At 37.3% G+C, this 8,600-nt stretch overlaps 1 pseudogene; it reads left to right on the forward strand.

Annotated features, from left to right (window-relative positions):
- The first annotated feature begins 310 nt into the window (after window positions 1–310).
- Window positions 311–1,201, forward strand: LOC115853282 (developmental pluripotency-associated protein 4 pseudogene; annotated as a pseudogene).
- The last annotated feature ends 7,399 nt before the right edge of the window (window positions 1,202–8,600 follow it).

Below are 8,600 nucleotides of genomic sequence, written 5' to 3' on the forward strand. Positions count from 1 at the left end.
CTACAAACATGATCACCTTGGGTTCCTGAATGACTAGATGAAGTAAGAGATGGCGACCTCCATCATTACAGTTAGTGCAGAACCTCTATGAGTTGATAAGTGAAAAAAAAATTCACTTCTGTTGCATTTGAGTCATTATACAATCTGCAGTCTATATGTTACAACAGTAAGCCAATTTGAAATACATTTGGCTTCCCGAATGAACTGCTTATGGTAATTAGAATAGACTACGTTTTTTTCTGTGATAAAGAGAACCCGAAATGAAGAAGTAAGGAGAGTCTCCGTTTTATCAACCTTGAAATTTCTGAGCATGGAGAGTGCAGACAACCAGGAGTGCAACTCCACAAAGAAGGCAGAGGAAGAATATATGAGTTGCAAATTCCAACTTACATCAGTAGATGCCGAAGAGGGACAGGGGGCTTCTAGTAAACCAGATATACTAGAAAACTCAGCAAAGGGGACCAAAAGAAAAAGATCTATAAAAGATAACAGAACTTGCTGTCCACGAAAAATGCCACAATGTTGTGACAGTGTGAAACCTCAGAAGACAATGCCGATTCTTCCTTTACCTTCTATACTGCCACGTGTCAACCTGATTCACAGGGACGTTGTGTGCGCTTGGTGCCAGCAGTTAAAACTAAGCACCAAAGGCCTGAAACTAGACGGATCTAAAGGACTCTGTGAACATGCCTACCCTCATCAAAAAAACATTCCTGCCACAGCCGAGGAGGGCAGGATCCTATCATCTCCATCGAGAAGAACGTCAAAGTTGGACAAGGGGGAACTACCTCTGGAATGGTCTGATAAACAGATGTCTTTTGAAAGGGCTGTTCCTCCTGAGGAGGGAGCACCTGCCCTTGAAGGAGCTCCCGCTCTTCAGGGAGCTGTATCAGCATCTGCTCCTGACCTGGAAGCTGTGTTTGCCTCTTGGAGCAGAATTACAGCCAGGGCCGTGAAGATGGAGTTGGAGCAATCACAAGAGACCTGTGGGGTCTGGTGGTGCGTGGTTCAGAGGAGAGTTCTCCCTGCTAACACAGAGGGCTGGGTTCATTTACAATTTCATACTGGACAGGCTTGGGTGCCTGATAAACGAAGCAGGGTGTCTGCACTCTTCTTGTTACCTGCCGGCAATTTTCCACACCTCCACACCTGGAGGACAATATGCTGTGCCCTGAGTGTGTACACAGGAATAAAGTATTAACGAAAAACCTGCCGTGAGATCACAATACCAGCAAAAAGGGTACAGCTATGATTATAATTAATGATAGAGAAGTGACTACAAATCAACTCCACGGCACCATTTGACAGCTGAACTCCGCTCCGCACTCTCCATGATTCCCGCTTACAGGGTGCACAGCCTGCTTACGGGGTTGCATGAAAAAAGTCTGTGAACTGACAAAAGTGGAAGTGGCTATCTCTCCAAAGATTCCCAGCCCTAAGGGAGCAGAAGAGAAAGGAGATGGGGACATTTAAAAAATGCCAATTCGCTGAATGGAATTAATGTACTTGAAAGTGCCTCAAGTAAATTTCTACATTGGGCAAGATGGGGCTTATAGGCAAAAGTTCAAATTTGGTTATGTACCCCTTAACCAAGCATTCAACCTTATCATCACCAGGAATGGTAAGAGCAGCGATGGGTTTCCTGATGTCATACAATATATCACTGATAATATTCTTACCCCAAAGAATCTTTTCACAAGGAGGCAATCAGTCCTGATTATGCCTCTTGTCTCAGCATAATTAAGTGAGCTTACCTTGTTTTGGATGGCAGGTACTTAGATGCACCCACATGTAAATATTCACAGAGCTATGCACTGAAGATGTCTGTATTTTACTTATACGTAAATTACATATTTTTTTAAGTGTCCTACATTGAATGATGAATTACAGTGCCTCTAGTAAAAAGGCAACTAGAAAATTTTGAAATTAAAGCTTTTATTTTAAAATTAAAGAAAAAAAAAGAATACCCCAAATCCATAATAGTTTAACACAGTAAGCACTTATTTTTTGTTCCTACAAACTTCTTGCCAGTCCTGGTTACCCTCAGGCAGATATTTTGTATGTGTCAGCCACCCAAACTGTTTTTATCTTGTGGCTCACGTTTTCAACACAAGACCCTTGCTTGAATACAGAGGGAGAGACTGGTGAGTTTTAAGAGGGCTTTTCATTTTTGTCAGCTCAAAAGTCACTCCCAGTCACATTTTATTTGCCAGAACTAGTTTCGTCGCTCTAGGTAAATGCAAGAAGTTTGGAAAGTATAATCGTCTGTATGTCCAAGAAGGAAAAGATAACTGGATATAAGTGAATACTAGTCATGTCTACCACACAACTGTATCTATTTCATGCAAGCACATTCATAAAATATTAGATAAATGAGAGTCTACTATAGACAGTGTTTGATGTCTATAGTAGATGTAGATGCAGCGTTTGATGTCTATAGTAGAGTCTACTATAGTAGCGTTTGATGTTGTTTGCTTTTTTTATAGAATATATTTTGCAGATAACAATGTAGACCATTCTATAAACAAGGTCCTACTGTATAGCACAGAGAACTATAGTCAATACCCTATGATAAATCATAACGGAAAAGAATATAGAAAAGAATGTATATATATGCATAACAATCACTTTGCTGTACAGCAGAAATGAATACAACATTGTAAATCAACTACACTTCAAAGAAAAGAGATATAGATCATTTCTTCTTTTTTAAAAATAAATAAATTTATTTATTTTTGGCTGCGTTAGGTCTTCGTTGCTGCACGCGGGTTTTCTCTAGTTGCGGCGAGCAGGGGCTACTCTTCGTTGCGGTGTGTGGGCTTCTCACTGAGGTGGCTTCTCTTGTTGTGGAGCACGGGCTCTAAGCTCACGGGCTTCAGTAGTTGTGGCGTGCAGGCTTCAGTAGTTGTGGCATGTGGGCTCAGTAGTTGTGGTGCACGGGCATAGTTGCTCTGCAGCTTGTGGGATCTTCCCAGACCAGGGCTCGAACCTGTGTCCCCGGCATTGGCAGGCAAATTCTTAACCACCCACAGGGAAGCCCTGATCATTTCTTTTTAAGTGCTGCATTTTTAAAATATGTCCCTTACTGGTGGACATTTAACTTACTCCAAATATTTTCTATTGCGAATAAACGTTTCTATTGCAGTGAATGTTCTTTGGGTATGTACAGGACTATTAATGGGATAAATTCCTAGAAATAAATTTGCTAGGCTATATTTGCATTTTTAATTTTGATATACATTTTCATGATTATAAAATTTATAATTTCCTCTCAATGACTTTGCATCAATTTACATTATTACCAACAGTTTATAAGGGCATTTGTTTCCCTTCAACCTTGCAAACATAACATATTAGCAAAATCATGTGAAGAGGGTATCATGTAATCTATATATTAGCCCATCATATATTTATATTTAACTAAATCAACTTTTCTCAACATTTATTTTATTTCAGAATTATTACAAATGTTGCATATAAAAATCTATCCACATTGTGATTATTTTATTAGAATTCACTTTTAGAAATGGAATTACTGGATTCAAGAGTGTGAAATACTTTTATGTTTCTTAACACATCAAATTGCTTTACAAAAGGTTTTACCAATTTACACTACCACCAGAGTTAGATGAGGGCCCATCTTACTGTGCCTTCATCAATATTAGTTTTTACAATATTTCAGTCTTTGAAAACTTCCATACATAAGGCCAGTACTGGAATTTGATATATGCCATCTCTGAAATGACTAACTCATGAGAGATTATCTTGGCAGATACCGTTATCAAAAATACTCTAGGGGGAAAATTTCTTTTTATTTGAACATCCTTTTAAAATTTAGCATCCTTTCTCTGGGGAAATCACACTTCCCAAGTTGCATGTGGTTCTTGTGAAGATGTCAATCGTATAATCCTGATGCAAGATTCCCCTATCTCCCACTGTGGCCAAGTGCCCCAAGCTGTGCCAATTCAAGATCTTCTCTAATATTGATAGAACCTAGAGTAAAGGAGTCCCCACCTCCTTTTATGGGTTGCTTAACTGAGCGGAAATGATATGAGAGCTGCCAGGGGGTATGTCTTATTTAAAATATGAAGAATGAAACCTTTTGCAGAATGAGGTTAAGGAAAAATAAGCAAAGAGGAGTGCATAATTCCTGCCCTAGATGCTTTGTTTTTCTATAGCTTTTCCTTTTAGCTTCTAAACTACCCTATTCTTCCCAGCCAGTGAGCTTTTTTTTTTTGGTATAAGCTAATTTAAGTTCCTGCCATTTGAGACTGAAATAATCCTAACTAATACGTACACTAAAGCAGTACACTTAACTCCTTCTTTGCTAATTTGCATTCTAATAACCAGAATGTCATTCAGCATACACAATACAAATCTTACTAAGTTTCATAAAGAAAGCAGTGTTAAATCTGCAAGTGCCTCACAAGTAATCAGGGAAAGATTTTTGCAGAGCTAAGTATGATTTTAATATTATTCATTTAATTGAAATGTATTATTAAAAGTTGCCCATCCTTTTTGAATATAAAGGATACTTTAAAATTTGATAAGCCAAAACCTACTAGCTTCTAACACTGTTGGCTACCTGTTTCAGAAGTCTGTCACTTGGTACTCTTTAAGATAAAAATGAGAGTCAGCAGGCTACATTTTGGAGTAAGCCTTAGACTAAGAAGTAGAGGCTTGAGTCTGGACATCTAACTAACCTCATTTGAATGACTTCTAGAGTCCCTCCTGGTCCCCACATTGTAACTAATACTAATTCGGCAGTAAATTTCATTTCAAAGTAGCAAGTCTATTTCTAACTCAATCCAATTTATGTTGCAAGAATAATACATTGTCTTGATTTACTCCCCAATTCATATAAAAATAAACTAAACATTTTAGAAATCTGCTTTTATCTACTTCATTTAAGTCACAGTGTTGTGTTTCTGAATAGCTTATGTCAATTAAAGCATTATGTACAATTTGACACTTTAAAATTAGTAGCAAAGTTATATTACTAGTGGACCAGAGCACGTCTATACAGAAAAGCCCCTAGTTATATTAAAAAGTGTGTAATTATATTTTTAGATTTTTTTTACAAGAACTCTGGTTTTAAATATCTTTTATTTAAATAATCACACCATTTGCTATATTGCAGTTGAATATGTAGATATGGACAATTTTTTAGAAAGAAATTAAATCAAGTTTCCTTTGGGAATACAATTGGTTTGCCTTGATATGGATTTCTTTAAGCTAGCATACTACAATTGTGTTCTTCCTTTCTCTATTTTTCATTTAACCAAGTGCTCAGAAAATGAAATGATGTTACAACAGAAACTACTTTTTGTGAACAGAGTTAGAGTAATGGTTCCAATTATCTACCAGTTTTCCAGCCACATTAATACAATTCTATTAATAAAAAAACCCTGAGCCTTTCCTGGGTGCAAGACCATGTATCAGATATCACAGAAGATAAGAAGATGAAACAGAGGCAACCATATTCTCAGGTTAATACACTGTCCAACAAAATGGAAAAATCCATGGAGACAAAAGGATTAATTCGGTCATTACATGTTTATTGAGCATCTGTTGTCTCCAGTCACCATTCTAAAGGGCTGTGAATACAGTAGTGCATGATGTAGGCAAGGTGTCAGCAGACAGGGAGTGTACATTTTAATGAGGGAGACATACACTAAGTAGTGCTAGGGAGTGAAACGCGATGATAGAACAGCCAGTGACTGGGAGGTGACTTTACCTTGTATGGTCAGAGAAGATCTCTTGGCTGTGGCAGAATGTAAGTTAAGACCTGGATGACAAGAGTCAACCAGAAAGAACTGAAGAAAATATTCCAGAGTGAGTGAACAATTAGTGCAAGGCCTCAAGGCGTTTATTATAAGACATATACTATATAGTATATAGTAAAAGTAAGAGTATGCTAAGGTACCTTAGGACAGGAAGCTATGGGAACTCAGAGGTTCAAGAAGAAATATGTGGAAGTGGAGATAGGGGATTTGTGAAAAAATCCAAATGAACCTCAAGTTTCAGTAGGTTGTCATCAAAGGGACATGTGTGTCAAGGTCAAGGAATAGAACTCGTTTTAGAGATCTGCTGTGTAACATAGTGTCTATAATTAACAATAGAGTGTTGTGCACTTAAAAACTTGTTAAAAGAATAGCTATCATGGGGCTTCCCTGGTGGCGCAGTGGTTGAGAGTCCCCCTGCCGATGCAGGGGACACGGGTTCGTGCCCCGCTCCGCGAAGATCCCACATGCTGCGGAGCGGCTGGGCCCGTGAGCCATGGCCGCTGAGTCTGTGCGTCCGGAGCCTGTGCTCCGCAACGGGAGAGGCCACAGCAGTGAGAGGCCTGTGTACCGCAAAAAAAAACTACCTTGGAATTATATCCTCGTTTCCCCCTATCCAAAGAGACTGATTTTTAATATTCATTTCACAGTCTGAGAAACAAAGATATATTCTCATTACCTGAAATTTTCAAATATTTGAGTGAACTCAGGCAACTACAACACAATATGAAGCCTATTAGATGTAGTTTGTTAAAATGAATACTTAAGGTATCAAAATATGTGAATTACTTTCATATTTTGTAAGTAGAGATGATTTAAGGTCATTTCTTTAAATAATATCAGACTCGTTCCCTTGCATTCAGATATGCTTTCTAAAAGGTCAAAAAAAAAAAAAAAGTGGGGTTTGTAAGATTTGGTGCAATATAGATGCTCTATCTAAAATATCGTACTCTCCTATAGTTTACTCAGCATTTTTGAACTTTAGCTTAATTTTGCCTAAAAACACAATGTAAAAATGTGCAGATACAACCTTTGAATATTGCATGAAAAAAAGTTTAAATGTTGGTAGGAGTTGAGGAGAAGATATAAGACCCTTTTTATATCTCTTTGCTTTGATTAGATTAAGGATGATTGAGATAACATGTTTTTAATTACCCACATCTCTGCCTGCTTCTATCAACCTAACCATCAGCAAAACCAAATATCTGCAGTGAAGACACACAGTGAGTGGTCTGCTAATCTGGGCTCGGTGTCAGCCATGTCCTCTCCAGCACTGACGCCTCAGAAGGTACTTAACATAATTTTAAGAAAACGTAGCATATTAAATGTTTCTTCAGTTCCCCTAAACTCCTTGTTGATTAGATCCAATTAAAAATCCCCCTATATGATTTACAAATATCTGTTTTAAATTATCAATTTTAATTATTTGTGCTTTAGAAGTACTAACCAGGAAGGAGAAACGAAAAGAAAGAAATTAGGGAAGAAGCCTCTATTTTATTTCTAAAGAAAGTAATGCTGGAGGTTACAATTAATATTCCTTTCAAATATAGTACTTCTTTTTGAGAGGGATAAAAACACATAAGTAATTAATACACATTGTCCCAAAAATAAAATAAAACTTTCAAAAATGAAAATATTTATGATGTTTTCCCAACTGTTTGTTTTTAGAGACCGGGACCGGTTTGCCTGTCTCTCTCAACTCAGAAGGTGATGTCTCACACACTGTCCTTGCTGAGTTCAATAAATCTGACACTCGTCCTGCTGAGCTGATGTAATTCACATCTCACCTCACTTCAATTTGTCTGAATTCCTTTGCTCACAGTTGCCATATATCCTGATACTTTTATTTATAACTAAGGAAAACACTTTGGATGCTGCCTTCGGCTTTCTTCCAAAATGCCAAAAGCTGACACATTTTAATTCAATAGCTAACCCCTCATAGCTTAATCACTTCAAGTACATTATGATATTTATTTTATATATTTTTAAGTTGCTAATAGTTGTCTACCCTTTCAAAAGAGATATTTTTTCTTCCTGCAATCAAATTGCCTGTCTTTCTCTATGCTGGAAGTTGTTATTCATCCTTTGATAAAGCAAGGCGATTCAAAGCCAGCAAAGCCAACCTAACACTTTGATCACATCACACTGACATCTGAGATGCAGTACCTCAAAATGTGGCTTTAAAAGATCCAGATACCTCAGGTAAAATTATGGCAAAAAGTCTTCCTACAACTATTCTGTTTAGGCCACAAGTTGTTTTCTTTTTATCTCTAACTTTAACCTTTTAGACAGATATAGGACATTGACATTCTGTAAGTTTCCCAGCTCTTGCTATAGGGAGAAAGATGTCTTCATAAATCTCTCCCAGAAGTGCATGGCCATTTAAACTGTTAGAGCTAGAAATTGTGTGATATAATTGTAGTAATATTGCTCAACCAGTGATTCCTAGCATGATCTTACGTAAATCACTTCACCTTTCTCATTCTTATCCTTTTTTTCACTTGTGGAGTGAATGGAAATTATGGTTCTCTCTTTTTTCTTGCATGGGATAGACTAGAGGGATAACATGAGAGAAACAGCATGCTACAGTGCTGTAAGGGATTACTGAAAAGGAGAATGTAGTAAAAAAAACACTAGCAAGAATAAGTAAGAACAGTCTCCAAAACGTGATAAAAATGTGACTAATTGTATATGTTTCAGCTGAGTGTAATGTATATGATTATCTTTGAAATGAGACAGATCTGGGTATTCTTGATTTGACTGTATCATGGTGAGCATCTCCAATTTTAGCTTACAAAAGTTTTCATCAAGCATACA

Source organism: Globicephala melas, chromosome 4 (assembly GCF_963455315.2).
Source record: "Globicephala melas chromosome 4, mGloMel1.2, whole genome shotgun sequence".
Taxonomy (NCBI): Eukaryota; Metazoa; Chordata; class Mammalia; order Artiodactyla; family Delphinidae; genus Globicephala; species Globicephala melas.